Here is a 16,895-nt window from a genome sequence, read left to right on the forward strand (position 1 = left end):
CCTTGTATGTGGAAGTTAGATTTCACTTATCAACTTATAAGTAAATATGTTGGGTAGTATGCAAATGTATTAACTGAAATACGGTAGGTTCAAGAGAGAATTCAAGCAGTATAGTTCCTTAGGAAAGTAAAACTAGATTTAGTTTATAAATGTATAATAAAATATAATTCCTTAGAAAAGTAAAACTAGATTTAATTTATAAATGTGTAAGGAAATATATTGGATGGTTTACAAATGCATTTAATGAAATAAGGTGGATTCAACGGAGAATTCAAATAGTGGGATTCCTTAGAAAGGCAAAGTCAAAGGTTAGCAAAATAAAACATCAGGAGGCAGGTACTTGAGAGGGGTCAAGGGGGTAAGAGAGGGAGAACACAGTCAAGAATCCAATGTATATACAGTGTATGCTACAAAATTAAGGAGGGATCAGGTAATGGGGAGGGATGAATTAGAATGCTGAAAGGGGTAATATTGATCAAGATATATAGTATTCAACTCTTTTGTACAACTACTTAAAGATAATTTTACAATAGTGCCAAAAACTGTCTCTAATAAACAAGTAATGTTCAGATTTTTGTCTATAAGAAAACCAAAGTTTAGGTCTAAAGCATTCAGCCTGTCATTTTCTTTGAAAGCAGAAAACAATTGGTCTGACTAATGTTTTCACTTACTATCTTAAATGTAATGTAGAAATAGAATAAATTCATAATAGAATAAATAAATAATAGAAAAAAGAAACAGGAATCAGAAAAGCTGGGTCTCAAGTCTACCTCTTTACTCATGTCTCAAACTGCTCATCTTTAAATTTCTCTCTCTCTGTCTGTCTGTCTGTCTGTCTCTCCTCTCTCTCTCTCTCTCTCTCTCTCCCCCCCCGCCCCTCTGCCTCTCCTGAGGCTTGAATTCAGGACCTGGCACTGTGCCTGTTCCTCTTTGTGCTCAAGGCTAATGTACTACCATTTGAGCCACAGCACCACTTCCAGTTTTTTCTTTGTAGTTTATTGGAGATAAGAGTCTCATAGACTTTCCTGTCCAAGCTGGCTGTGAACTGTGATCCTCAGATCTCAACCTCCTGAATAGGTAGGCTTACAGGCATGAACAATAGGTATCTGGCTCATCTTCAGATTCTTTATGTATGGGTTGGGTTTAATCATGCTCGTATCAGAACATTTGAATGATTAAAGTCACAAAGCATGTGTCATGTGCTTGACTTAAAGGAAGAAAAGAGAATGCGAGAGAAGAACCAGGTATGAGATGCCAGAAATATGTGAGAAATTATAAATATAGAACAACAGTAGAGGTGACAGATCAAATACACACACACACTTGTATACACACACACACACACACACACACACACACACACATCTCTAGGATCTCTTTCAGATGAATGAGTTACAATCTGGAAACGAGAAAGTATGGAAAAGAATGTGGGAAAAGCAACCAGGCTGGCTTCAGTTTCAAACATGCTGGTAAGACGCCCACTAGACATCCAGGTGGAAATTTAGGAAACAGGTACAGGCTGGAAAGACAAACACAAGAGATATTAGCAATTGGGTACTATGAAAACTTAAAACTATGAGACAAAATAAGATCTCCAGAAAGAAGATCTGCAGAAAGAAGACAAAGCACCGAGTCTTTGAACCTTAGGAACAATAGCATTTAGTTCCAACTAGTAAAGATGTACCATGAGAGGAGATGAGCTAAGACTTACTTCTACCTTGAATCCGTTTATATATTCAGTGTCTTTGGATACTATCCTAACACTGCAAAGTAAGCAGGGATGATACTATTATTCTTGTAGAAAACTCCAGAAAATAAATAGCTGCTACAAATGATAACATTATAAATACAAAGCATAAAAATTAGTATGTACATGCATTTCCATACCATTCCAATCTGTTTACTTTTGTGTAAAAGGTTTAATGAATGCTGAAGTTCAGAGGTATAGAGTATAAATACTCAATATGTGTTTTTATTCCCTGTTTCTATGTCTCCTTGTTTACCGCAAAAGCTCTGTGAAGGCAAAAACTCAGAGTTTGTCTTCTACATTAACTTAAATACACAAAGTAGCTTGTGTTTTGAAAGAAAGGTTCTATTTCAACAATTTCCTTTTTTCTAAGGACAGTCATTCAAAAAATAAATCCTATGGTAGACAAGGAAGATTTTATGTGAGATGGTATTCTGTAACAGGGTATTAGGCTTTCTCTTATTTGATTCTCTTATTGACAACTATTCATTGCACAAATGCTTTTGTCCTTTTCTCCTTCTCTTTGCCACAATAGACCAAGTAATTAACCAAGTGAAGAGGCTGTCAATTAAACACTGATACTAATCTAGGCATAAAAGCTTCTTAGGGAACATTGGTTTTTGAGCATATTTTCAGCATTATCAGCATTGATTTTATTCAATCCAATTCTCATACAATAGAGTGCTCCAAATGTTTACCTGCCATCCAGGCAACGCTTGCAACATGGGTGACCCACACTGGAGAAACAGCATTCATAAAGAATGGACAAAGAATAAGCTCTCCATTGTGTCCACAAGGCCTATTTCTTCCAGGAATAGATGTTCCATCATTAATTAATGTCCCACATCTTTAATGATAAGATCGTCAAGGACAATTAAGGAAATGATTACAAGTGTCCTTGGCAACTGGAATGCCCCGTAGATTTTAGCTGACTTTCCCTAAGTGTGGCTTAAAGGTCATTTCTTTGAAGTGTGAAGATTTCAGCATGCCTTGCATTGGTGTCATTATGTACAAATGTTACACAAAAGGAAAACATCTTTTTAGCTTGATTTCTTTGGCATAAGAAGATATAAATAATTACAGTTTTGAGCCAGTGCCTCAGCAATGGACTAAATCTAATAGTACCATTTTCTTGGGGATTTGCGAGCATTTATTACCATCTTTCTGGTAAATGCATATGTCAGGTGCTATCATTAGTTTCTGTCAAATAAATATACTTCGGTTCTCACTAGCAAACCATGACATTCTTCCTCCTCTTATTTTTACTTCAGTCTGTTGATAATGCATTTAAAGTACAGTTTTGTTCAAGTCATCCCTAAGAGAACCTGGCTTTGAGCAAAGCCCACTTTCTAGATCACTGTCAAATATATAGAATCTGTAATTTTATCCTATTTTAAAGTTGATGGGCTAACCTGACACAGGTTCATAGATTTTAGCAGAAGGCAGGAGCCCTCAAGAACTTTGTAATTCCTGGCATTGACAGTGGCAGGAATGAGCGTATTTGCTAGCGCTTTCTTTGAGTTGAAAGTCCCACAGGTGAGACACAAAGGGCTGAAGACATATAAAAAAAATTTTGAGTCACAGCTGAAAACCATACACTTTTAAACCTTGATCTTTTGTCATAGGCAGTAAGCAACTGGTGTGACCTTTGTCAAGAGAGAGAGAACTTCCTTTAACATCCAAGACCCAAAGCCAGTTGCCCTCTGCTTTAGAGAAGTCACCATCTCCTCTATCTGCTAAGGCTGTTTGCTGCACAACAACCTTGCGAAAATCACAGTAAGGGGTGTGGTTGGTTGAAGAACATGCAGGAACACAGAAGATCCATGTACAGTCCTCTTTTCAAACCTGTGTCTAGAAGGCAAACTTCACAAGAGCATGTCTCATAAGTATGTGGCAACTATAATCACCTTGGAAGGATGAGCTACATATACTCCCTCCTAGCCAACAAGTAAAATAATTTCTAGCCCCTACAACTAAAACATGAAGTCTATGTAAATCAAGCTGCAATTATGAACCTTATCTGTTTGGAAACTCAAAAGCCACAGTTTCGGGGCTTTCTTGCAAAGCAAGGAAGAAATAATGTCACAGCTGTTCTTTTGGAGTACAAGTTTTCTCCTCCTGGGCAAATTGCCGGGGATTGGCCCTTCAGAGCATGCTGCTGTCTAGCTCTTAATAGAGAACTGAAGACATGAAAGGTCAGTAAAGCTGGGAGATCCTATCCATATCCCTTGGATGAAACCATAATGGGACTCCAAGAGCCAGGCCAGATCAGCCTCTTCATAGATGCAACTTTATTGATGTAGGAAGCTCAAAGGGACTTGAGGATCTGAGTTACTCTGAGTAACTAATTTTATAGGTAATCAGACATATGTTAACGATACCTTCAAATACAAATACCAACATTTTGTGGTCCCATGTAATCTAGGGTTGGTAAACAAATTACTTGCAGCAATTTCTTGATAACCCTATGCTAGACAAACCTATTCCCATTTTATGAGTTCATTTACTAAAGAAGTCATGAGAAGTAAAATGTTTTGACATCGAATTAAAGTATCTTCCTTGTTAAATGACTTTTCACTCAAAAAGTGATTGTCATTAGTGATCAATAGTGAGGAACAAAGACAGAAGTCATCACCTTTTAGAGTCAGTGTTGCAACTTAAACTTTACTTCTGAGTGTAATCCTCCATAAGAAGATAAGCAATCTATGAAAGTCCATGAGGTTTGCAGGGGAGCAGACCATTTTCTTTTAACTCAGGTAAGTAAAAAGTCAGTAAGGGGGAATATCTGAAAACACCCTCCCCTTGCCAAAACCTAAGCTCATCTCTGTGGACTTCCGTAGCTTCATTTCCGATGTAGGAAGATGTGTTGTGGATAGAGGCTGTCCAGGAGAAGGTTGTGATCTTGCTGTGGGAGCAGAAACTTGTGTACTGAAAAAACACTACATTCCTTTCTACTCTAGTGAAGTAGCTAGAAACATAAGTTTCAGGTATTGTTCTGCTTGTGGTGCTACTAATACACTTATCTGAATGTTTCTGTACTAGAAATTATAAAAATACTTTGCTTTGGAAGTGCTCAGCACCCTTTGAAAATAAGTAAATAACTGAATGCTTTCAAAGCAATCTGAAAGACAACTTGTTCTTAACCATCAGAGCCATCTAAGGTTGACAAGAATAAGAAGAATTCAACCCCTTCCTTAAGTGTTCCTTCAGCACTTGACTTGGTTCTGAATGTGAGCATGTCTATAATGTTGTTTGATTTACATTGTTTCAATTGTTATCTTTACTTTGAACTTCCTGGAATTCCAAATCTGTTTGTTTTTTTTTTTGTTTGTTTGTTGTTTTTGGGTCCGGTCAAGGGGCCTGAACTCTGGACCTAGGCGCTGTCCCTCCGCTCTTCAGCTCAAGGCTAGCGCTCTACCACAGTGCCACAGCACCACTTCCGGCTTTTTTCTTTTTGCTTATGTGGTGCTGAGGAATCGAACCCAGAGCCTCTGGCATGCAAGGCATGCGCTCTACCACTGAGCCACCTTCCCAGCCCCAGAATTCCAAATCTGGAAACTGCATTCCAACCAAACTGTGATAGACCATATAGCATAAAATCCATACCAAAACAATGAGAATTTTAATGAGAGATGAATTTATTAAGAAACTTGGAAGGGCAGTAAACCATAAAGAGTTATTATTTTTAATAAAATTAACCCCCATAATTTAAAGTGTCTAAAAACCTCTATTAAAATATTATTTACAAGCTGGGCATTGGTGGCTCACACCTGTAATCCTATCTACTCAGAAGACTGAGATCTGAGGATCTCTGATTCTTTTGTTCAAAACCAGAAAAATATATGAGGCTGGGTCTCCAATTAATCATCACAAAACCAGAAGTAGAGGTGAGACTCAAGTGAAAAAGTGCCAGCCATGAGAAAAACGTTGTGAGAGCAAAGTCCTGAGTAGAAGTCCTGCTATCTATCTATCTATCATCTATAATTTACATATTCATCAAAAATTTTGGCACCAATGTTAATAATTCTAGAAATAAATTAGAGTCAGCTAGGCTGAGTTACTGCTAAGTTCCTGGAAATAGGCCAAAACCAATTGTACAATTACAATGTTGAATTACAAATAAATAGAATGTTTTATTAAAAAGTAAAATAACGCAGGGCTGGGAAGGTGGCTCAGTGGTAGAGTGCTTGCCTTGCATGCATGAGGCCTGGGTTCGATTCCTCAGCACCACATAAGCAGAAAAAACAAGCCAGAAGTGGCACTGTGGCTCAAGTGCCACAGTGTGGTAGAGTGCTAGCCTTGAGCTGAAGGGCTGAGGGACAGTGCCCAGACCCAGAGTTCAGGCCTCAGGATCAGATCAAAAAAAAAAGTAAAATAATGCATAGAGAATAGTCTTCTTCCATGAAGGATTATAAAAAGTCAGGCAAAATACAGAATGGAGTATACATATATAAATGTTGCCTACTTATATTAAATGAATGTAGAAATTTAAAATTAAAGCCGTGGCATATAACTGAAAAGTTAAACAATCCAACACTTTTGATTTACAGCTCTTAAAGCAAAAGAAGAAGTGACTTACCTGGAACAGAAAATCATTTGTGGAAAAGCAAAGCTTAAACCTCTCGGTAATAATCAATCTATTATCAATTCCCATTAAGTAATTTCTCCAGTACTCATGCTGTTGCTGAGCTGGAGAACAGAGCTCCTGGCAAAAGGGACTCGAGACAGTGGACATTTCAAACAGACAGCAGGCAAAGTGCAATACAAGCACTGTTAATGCACCACACACAATGGGACCCTGGGGTGTGTGTCAGGAAGAAACTTCACAAGGCTTTCAAAGGAGAGGAACGTGCTTGGGTGAGCTTGTTTTAAAGGATCAGAAAGTGCCTACCATTTTCCATCCCTTTTATGTGCAAGGCAGATGAACAGAGGTATTCTATTTCCACTGTGGGTTTTGAGTGTGAGACCAACAAAGCTAGCGATGTGAAACTGCTCTTTAGTGACATGGCATTTCAACAAGGCAACCCCAGTGCAGCCTGGGGTGATGGCCATTTGAGCTTCTTCCTGAACAGTGTCTTGCATCAGCTCAAGATAGCCTCTTTCCCCATAGACCCACATGGGAATTTCAGCCATACCTGTAGCCACGTTCCAAAGAAGGAAATCATTCATATGATTTATGTACAAGCTTCGCACTCTTCTTCACCCTCTTCATCTCTAACACTGGACTGTGGTTTGTTCTTCCCTGTGTCCCAAAATCTAGAAATAAAAGCCTTTGTTGGTATCGTAGCTATGTATCAGTGCAGGTTTATTGTCTGGTTTTTTTTTTTTTTTTTTTTTTTACCCATTTTCTTGCATTCAGTAAATAAGGCAAATGGGTGTTCTGCTATTTGGTTTATATTTCCTGTTCTTGGGAGTATGTCAGTGGGAAGGGTTTCTTTCACTTCTAAATTAAATGAGCTTATTATTAGTCCATTAAGACTCATGTTGTTTGAGGACCGTGGGCAAATTCTGACAGGTCCGGTTTCACGCTTATCTCCTTCTGATCAGAAGAGGAAGTCTTGCTAGTCCCTCTTTAACTTGGAGCTGATTATTGGCCTCAGAATTACACAAAGGAAGAGGCTGTTCTTTCCACACCTGAAGGCATTTGGGGTGTAATTTGTGTGGCACTTACCCAACTTGCTAAAAGAAATGGTTGACTATTTTCCTAATCTGTCTGTTTGCATTTGTAGGCATTGAGACTGCATAGTAAACAAGCTAAAGTACAAAAGCGTTCACAGGTTGGTGTTGGACAACCACAGCTACTGGTGTTAAGGAGAAAAAGCTCTTCACATCTATACTTCATCAACTGACACATGTTTAAGGATCTTCTTAGAGCTTCTAATATGATTAGAGCTTGCCATTTCCACAAATATGGGCTAAAATACACAGATCTGGGCAAAGATTTTTCATCTTCTAATTTTACATATTCTATCCTACGTGTTGTATTTTAGGATGCAAATACACTTGTTTAGTGTACAGTTGAGAGATACTAATCTTAAAGTACATGATAGTGAGAGAAATTGATAAATGGACTTCCATTGACTTTGTTATGTCATATTTGTTTCTGAAATTTGAGATGGGTTAACATTGAGTGAAAACCTTACCAGTACTGTGATTTCTTATTGTACACATCTCTGCTTTTGATGAGTGCTTTAAATATTTTTAATGTGGAATTTCTGATGTAATTCTGAGTAGATGAGATCTGAGCATCAATGCTGATATCACTAATTACTAATTTGGTGAATAAAAGGCTGAAATTATTCAGAGCAAAAACATTGTTTACAAGGCACACATCTTTCTCAGATAGGCAGCTAGATTTAATGATCTAGATTTGGATAGTAGAGAATATTTTTTAATTTGATGGGTCATTTTGTATAACTATCCTGAATATAATCTTAAAATATACCTAAGGAATATTCTTAGTTAACAAATTATTGGGGTAACAGAGATCTATAAAGATTCAGAAGCAACAATTTAGTAAATTGGCATAAGAATATGAAAAATGTTAGTTTCCATTGAGTTTTGATCTTCCACTGTAAGTCATGCAATATACCAAGCTATTAGTGATACGAAGACGAAGACACTCCTTTTTTGCAGACAGAACTTTGCAGACTAATAAGTCATCAGTTGAGGCAGTGATATAGAGATGTATTCAGTGAAATTCTATAGAAGGCATATGTACTTGTACTTGGTATGACAACAATCCAGGTAGTGACAAAGCTTAGATTGTCACAGAAGATATAAATTAGCTTTATCAAAGAAAAAAGTACCACGGAGATGTAAGGATAGGTGATACAGGCAAAGAAGTCATCTTGGCAAAGGAGTATGTGAATAAAATAAAAGAGAGGTGAGAAAATCAAAGGAGGAGGTAACAATGCTCAATAGGAAATGTACTCAGTTCCTTTCTCGTGTAACTGTAACCCCTCTGTACACTATTTTTACAATAAGAACCATTAAAAAAACCATCTGAGAGACCTTTAGGTAATATAAAGTTAATTCTAAGTTTATTTAGATGGTAAAATTCAAATAAATTTGTCCTTCATTAAGAATCATGGATCTGGAAGAGATACTAATATACAAGAGGAAATAAGGAACAAAAGGCTAAGCCCAGTCGTTTGTGGTTCTTTACTCGTTGAGACAGACGTCATTGAGATCAAAAGCTGTCCAGACGGAGTGTGAGAAGCACTCTTGTCTAGTCAAGGGCATTTTTGTGACTGATCTTATTTTTTAATCATTTTGTCAGTCTTTTCATTAGAAAATTATTATGGAAGTATATTTAGTAATTCTATCACTTTATTGTGTTGGGCTCTGAGATTATTCCCTAATCCTCACTTCCTTCTTTAATCATCTAGTGTGATTTATTCTTTCCCACAATTTCCCTGTTACACTTTTCTTCCTCATTTGTGTGCAAGATTCTTTTAAGTATCATCCTCAGTGCTGGTTTACTGTTTACAAGTTCCTTCAGCTCCTATTTATCACAGAAAGTTTTTAATTTTTTCTTTCAATTATGGAGGATAGCTTTAGGGCAAGATAGAGAAATCTAAGTTTGCACATAGATTGTTTTAGGATTTGAAATACATCTTTTCTCTGCTTTCTTATTGTTTAGAATGTCTGTTGAAAAAAATCTACTGTTTTACTGATGTGACTGGAATTTCTCTCTTGAAGCTTTCAATATTCTTTTCATATTCTGTACGCTTAATTTTTTTTTACTATAATATTATGTGAAGATGTTCTTTTCTGGTTTTGTCTTTTTGAGGTCCTATTTTTTAGCATTGCTAAGGTTTTGAACTTGAGGCTTAGCACTTGCTAGATAAATGCTCTTCCACTTGATCCATGTCTTTATCCTTTAGTTTTTAGACAGGTTTTCAGGTTTTGGATCAAGATCCTTCTGCTTCTTACCTCATGTCTATCTGGATTAGGTATGAACTCCCATGACTGGCTTGTTTATTTTAAAAATATGATTTCACTCACTATTTTGCTTAGCCTGGTCTCCTACAGTGATTCTCCCACCTCTGACTCTAATAGCTTCATGTTCCTATATGACTGTATCTTGTTGAAATGAGGGGGCAATTTCTGCTATTATCTTATTGAATATGTTTTGTGTGCTTCAACATGACTCTTCTTCTATGTTGGTAATACATAGGTTTGTTCTATAAAAATGATATACCAGAAGTTTTACATATTATATTTGTATTTTGTTAGTTTTATATTATATCTTTATGTATTCACATCAAATTCATCTATCTTATCTTCAATCCCTGAAATTCTTTGCTTAAATCAATCCATCCCATTGCTAAAGCTTTCAACAGCTTGTTGAGTTATTGAATTGTTTGGATCCATAATTTAAATTTAATATTTTAAGATTCATCTATTTTTACTGAATTTGTCCTTCATATCTTGAATTATCTTCCTTATTTTATTCAGTTGTTTATTTGTATTCTCTTGTAATACATTTAGGTGTTTTTTGTGTTTTCTTTAATTTTGTTGATTATTATTACAATCATTATGTTGAACATTTATCTGGAATTTCATCCATTTCACTATTATTAGATTTCATTGTTATGCAGCTGTTGACTTTTGGAAGAATTTTATTATCTTGACTTGCATATTACTTGTGTTTTAGCTTTAAGAGTTAAGTATTTGGGTTTAAGTCTATAGTTGTTTATCTCCTTAGCAAATGGTGAATCAGAGATGACCTGAAGGTTTTAGATATAGAAACTTTGTGAGATTTATGCTGTTCCACAATCCAGAGAATGCAAGGGGAAGATTGGAAAGGAGGCCTTTTATAAACCTGGAAGAATTTGGCCTCATCAATCCCATGAACTAAACTATCTGCTTTTTCTAGAACTGAGAGCTGTAAAGCTCTCATTAACCTCTGAGCATTATCTGTATAATTCTTTTTTTAAATGCCTCTTAACCAGTGTGAGTTGTTCAGGAATTCCTTCTGTGGAGCCTTCATTGCTTTCCCCAAACAGAATTAGGCCACTACCCATAATACTTTCAATTTGGTATTATTCTTTAACTAGCTGCATCCTACATCTCAAATCATCTTGAGAATTTTATCTTACTTTGTCTTCTATCCGGATACCAGACTTATGAAACATACAATGGCACACATAGAAAGCACCTGATTTCAATGGGTTTGAATTGAACTGCTTGTGTCTGGAAGGATTAGGAGGTTTGCTAGATTAAATTCAGGGCATACACAAGATGGTGTACATATGGAGTACAATGAGTATTAGTGGGGATGACATAAGTCAAGACACCTTGACTTATGTGACTAATAACCTAAGACATCAGAATTTCCCAAACCTTCTGAATAATGTTAACTGTATCATTAATTTGCTTAATTTTATCAGTAATGTTATAGTGGTTTTTAAGATACTCAGCCAAATTCTATATGACTCATATTTATAAAATATAGCACATACAGTGATAAGTATTTTCTTTGTTTTTTTCAGTACTTTTTCATATGCTGTGTTGAATTATACTCAAAGACCTAGATCACTTTCCAAAAATCATTCATTAACACAATGAAGACACTCAATTAGCTTCTTTGGTTTTTCATTGACGAACCCATTCTGCTACTTGTAACACTCTTCACAGTTTTCAGATGCTGAATACAGAATGAAGGATTCACATAAGTTTCAGGCTTCACTAATTGAATAGCATATTAAAAAATCTTTATTATTTTATTCTTATTCTAATTTATTATGCTTGTCCGTATCTTTAAGTCACTACTTTCTGTAATTTATTTTTACTATCTTTGTGATGAGATGAGGGTAAGAGCTTTTTCAGATACAAAGAAAACATAAGTACAAAGAAGGAATGTTTTATATCTCTCATTGTCTTCCTATATTGTTGCACCAAAACATCATCAATGCCAAGTACAATCTCTGTAATTCTAGCTCTCTGGAGAGGGAAATTTGGGGGATCATAGTTTGAAGTCAGCCTGGAGAGAAAGTTTGTAAGACCCCATTTCAACCAATAACTAGTATGATCATACACATCTATGTTATCACAGCTAAACGAGAGATTAAGGAGATTACATTTCCAGGGCATCCTAAAAAAAAATTCAAGACCCATCTCAGCAGAGAAAGCTGGGCCAATGGCATGTTCCTGCCATGTAAGGTGCACTAGGAAACATAAATCTGAGAATCAAAGTCTAGGCCAGCTTGGGGGAAGGTAAGACCCTATCTCAAAAAAAAAACCAGCATAAAAAATTTTGGAGGCATGCTTCATTTGGTAGAGCATCTGCCTAGCAAGCTCAAAGCTCTGAGTTCAAATCCCAGTATTTCAAAAAAAATGAAAGAAAGAAAGCCTAAAAATAAAAATTGAAAAACACTACATTAGTGAATGATTTAGTTTTAAGTCATGTGAAAACAAGCAAAGCAAAACACCTTAAAAATACAAATGTCTAGTTTTAAAAATACCTATCTTGTGTAGAAAAAAAATCACCATTTTTATCATGAATCATCTGAGATATTTAAAGTAAGAAGCAGAAATTATAAAAATAATGAAATTTGGGGGAGCTTTCTAGAAAACAGCAGTTTACTAAGTACCTATTGCCCGGTAAAATGTGCCATGTTTGAATGAAATGAAATTAATAAATTATTGTTAATCTATCTTTTAGAGCACTTCTCATCCTATTCCAAAGATTTAATTTCTTAAATTCTGAAAATTGCAACTAAAAATTCACATAAGCACAGACTCACAGGGACAAAGTGTGAAAATAAAGCTGTAGAAAAGTACAAGGACATCCCTAGCGGACAGTGCTTTTGAATAGAGAAATAGAAGCTCCCTTCACAATGAACAGAGGGGAATCTATTTGTGGTTTCATATACACATTTTGAAAGCTCCCAATTGTGCCTTCAGTATCAAAATAATGAAGTGTCAATGGCATTTCTCCTCACAGTAAAGAATTAATTAAACAACCTCTACAATGATCTGGCTTCTAATAGTGCTATTTCTGACATGAGACCCTTTTACCTTGGTTCTGAATTATGTGAATCCTTTGAATGCATTTGTTGCAAATACCCATTTTGCTTCCTCATGTGTAATAGGAGTTTCTATGATCATCAGATCACAATTATCCCCCTTACTCCTTTCAGAGAATTTGTATAGCCCTGTCAATAACAAAACTCAAAGCATTTCGCAGATACACGGCTCACTCCAGCCAAGATGAACCACTGCCCTTATTTTGTCAGAATTGCAAGACTATCTCCCATTCAAATCCTTGAGCAAAAGAAAGTTTTAAATCAGACCTAAGGACAAGTTACAAGGACAGTGAACAGGCTAAGTCCTATAAATTAATAAATTTTTCCATTGCCTTGTCTAATCTAATAGATATGTTACCTTAAAGGATTATATATATATGGTTTTCTAGTCAAATAAACATTTAATACCTTCTGAAAACAGACTCTATAATAATAATGAATCCTGTTGACTACTTACTGAGTTTTCAAAAGGGAAAATAAAATATGTAGTACATATTCCAGAGAAAAGTTCACTTTGAATATACTAAGGCCTAAATTGACACCAGAATTATAAACCTAACATTTATAGCAACTTGAAGACGACAGTACCTGAAAGAAGCTAGGTGTGAGAAGAGGAAAATTGCTGCGGCATACTGCCAGGGTGTACCCCATCTAAGGAGTAGCCGCCGCTCTGATCTCAGCCTGGGGGGCTGGGGCAGAAGACAAACGTGTTTTGCCATATCCTCCGAGTTGTAAAAGCATAATAGAAACCCGCTGGTTTATGTGAATGTTTATGATGCCCCAATTCAACATTAAGAAACAACTGGATAGGTTCAACAGACAAGGTGCACTGAAGTATGGACCATCAATTGGGATCTCTTTGTGGTAGCACAGCTACTCAGACACTGATCCCTATCCTTTTGACACGGATGGGAAATTCCAATGATCCTTTGGCCTTGGTCTCCCGTGTAGACAAAACTAATGTAGAGCTAGACACCAATGACTCATGCCTGTAATTCTAGCTATTTAAGAGACCGATCAGAGGGAGGACCACATTTTTTAAGCCAGCACAGTCAGAAAAAGCTATGAGACTATCTCGAGTTACCCAACAAAAGGCTAGACCACAGGCATGGTTCATGTGGTAGAGTACCAGCAAGTCAAGTGAGAACAGGAGGCCGAGTTCAAGACTCACTACCATTGAGAACAAAGGAGGATATTCTTTGAAGAAGATCACAATGGCTCAATAGCTATGTGCATATGACCATATAAAATGAATCTTAACAAAATGAACTCCAAGAAATGGAAACAAGAGGGTTTTTTTATTGTACTGTTTGTAGCTTTTTTTTTCTTTCTTTTTTCTCTTTTGGTTTATTCCCTGTTGTCACTGTTTTTTATTTTTGTACCCTTTGTCTTGTATTTAAGATTATATGATTTGGGGAAGGGAGGAGGTATCACAGAAATGGTGGGACAAAGGGTAAACCAATTCAACAATGACACTATGGGAAAGGAGCTTTACAACTTTGAGAGGGTAGGGTTTGGGAGGGGAAATACTCGGAGAAAATAAGGGAGGGAGTAACACTGTTCAAAAAGAAATGTACTCAATACCTTATTGATGTAACTGTAACCCCTCTGTACATCACCTTTACAATAACATTTGAATTTTAAAAAGACTCACTATCAACACACACACACACACACACACACACACACACACACAAAGGTGCATATTTACTTAATAATATTTACTGTAACTCCCCGTACTTGTCACTATGCTAGCTGATAAGAATATGACACGCTTTTGAAGAGATTGGAAAAAGAAGTCATAGAATCTATGACTTTATCTTTGTGAGAGGAATTTGAGCTATTCAAATTATTCTTGCCTCTGTTCCTGTCCCCTCACTCTTCTCTCTTGGAGGAGTAACTTCCTTGACTGAAGTTGTTTCAGGACCTGAGAAAGTATAAACTGATATTAGATCTGAATGTGTGCTTTTCACCAAAATGTTGAAATCTAAATGTTTGTTTCCTTAAAATGCTTCCCTAAAATATCCAAACCTTATTTGCAATGTGATGGCATCTAGGGTTGGGGCCTGGAGGTAATTAGACTATGAAGAATGAGTCCTCAAGGATGGTATGAATGCCATTACAGCAGAAATCCCTGACTTGAACACAACTCTGGTTTTCTTCTCCCTCTCAAATTCTGTGCCAATCTTCTATAATAGAACTGAGATTTCTTCACTTCCCTTTCCTATGTAAACTCTGTAATCTAGTCCACCAAATCTGCTTTAAAAGTGAAGCAGTTAATCTCATTGGGCAGGATTTTAACATGGTTTAAGTGGGAAAATCTGTTAATAATATCAAATACTTACTGAATGCTTACCATATGCCTAGTGAACACTGTTCTAAGTGCTTTTAGATTTAATATCTTTAATCACCACAGCAACCTTAGAATATTCTCATGATAAAGGAAATCAAGAAACTAAACGATTATGAAACTTGGGTTATAGGCATGGCTCCAGTGGTATATAGCTCCTAGTTCCTACCTACCCAGTCAAGGCCCCAAGTTCAAACCTCAGTACTACTGAAAAAAATTATGAAACTTGCCTCCACTTAAATAGCCACTAGTAAAGGACTCAGACACTCTGGATTTGGAATTCACACACACATGCACACACACACACACACACACACATGCACACACACACACATACCCCCCCCCCCCACACCTTAGTGTGATATAATTCAAGATAAGAGAAAAAAATATTTCAGTGTTTGACTCCTGGTTGATACGAATTGTCTGTGTCTTCCAATGGTCTATGTGTTTTCTAATATCCATATATATGTATATTTACCTATATATGTATGTATATATATATGTATCTTGTCAGATATATAGCTGGAAAAGATAAAGAAAATGCAATATTTATGTGCACAATGAATAATAGTCAGCTTTAAAAAAGAGATCCTGTTTTTACCAGAACAATGACACTGGACAATATTAGGTTAAGTGAAATAAGCCAAAGAGAGAAAGAAAATTATTGTATGATTTCATTTATAAGTTAATAAGGGAACTAGAGTGCAAATGAGTAGGAGTAAACAGGGAGATGTGGATCACTGTATGGCACATAGATGTGTGGATGGACAAATTCAGAGTTGTGGTATGTAATTTGAGGATTAAAGTTAATAAAAATCATTATTGTTTAGAGATTTTTGTTAAAATTAAATCATTTTGTGACAAAAATATTAGCAAGGTGTGTTCATCTACGTCTCTATAGTAACCATCCTACAATTTATCAGTATCCCCTAACATCACCTCAGATACACACAGTAGAATTTCCTTTTTGCAAAAAAAAAAAAAGAATTTCCATTTGATCAAAACACACAGTTCAAGGCAGTCTTTGCTTCTGCAAGTTGTTGTTTTCGTGTTATAAAAGATCTAAGGCTATTAAACACAGCAGCGACTCTCACGAAGGGAACCACTTAAATCCTCTTACAGTTCTAATGGAAGCATTGTTCGAAGCAAGTGCAGTGGGCATGCTTCTGGTTCCCCCCAAAGCAACATTTACCAGGGGGAAAAACATTGACCTTGTTCTCCTATTGGGTAGCATTGCATTTTGGTAAGATCTTACTGAAAAAGAAATTGAATTATCTTTTCTTGTTAAGACATGTTGTTTGTTAATATTTCCTGGAACAATCAATGTATCACAATGATGTGCAACTAGGTATAACATGTAAACAAAGCTCTCCAAAGTGTACTGTATATTTATAAGGATTTCCTGTCAAGAAGTTATTATGCAAGTACCCATGGCTCATGCCCGTAAAATCCTAGCTATTCAGGAGGCTGAGATCTGAGGACCGTGGTTTGAAGCTAGCCTAGGCAGGAAAGTCCATGAGACTTTCATTTATCTCCAATAAATGACCACAAAGTTAGACATAGAGCTGTAGCTTAAGATGTAGGGTGCTAGCCAGCCTTGAGTAAAAAGAAGCTCAAGGACAGTGCCCAGGCCCTATGTTCAAGACTCCCCACCCCATTAAAAGTGATTATGAGTAATATGCCATTTTAGCATTGTAATCTAGATATTTACATATTTTCCTGGAAAATATATTTTCCCATATGACTTGCTACATCCTATATT

The sequence above is a fragment of the Dipodomys spectabilis genome, unplaced genomic scaffold, assembly GCF_019054845.1.
Source record: "Dipodomys spectabilis isolate Male_0828 unplaced genomic scaffold, ASM1905484v1 ptg000001l, whole genome shotgun sequence".
In the NCBI taxonomy this organism is placed as follows: Eukaryota; Metazoa; Chordata; class Mammalia; order Rodentia; family Heteromyidae; genus Dipodomys; species Dipodomys spectabilis.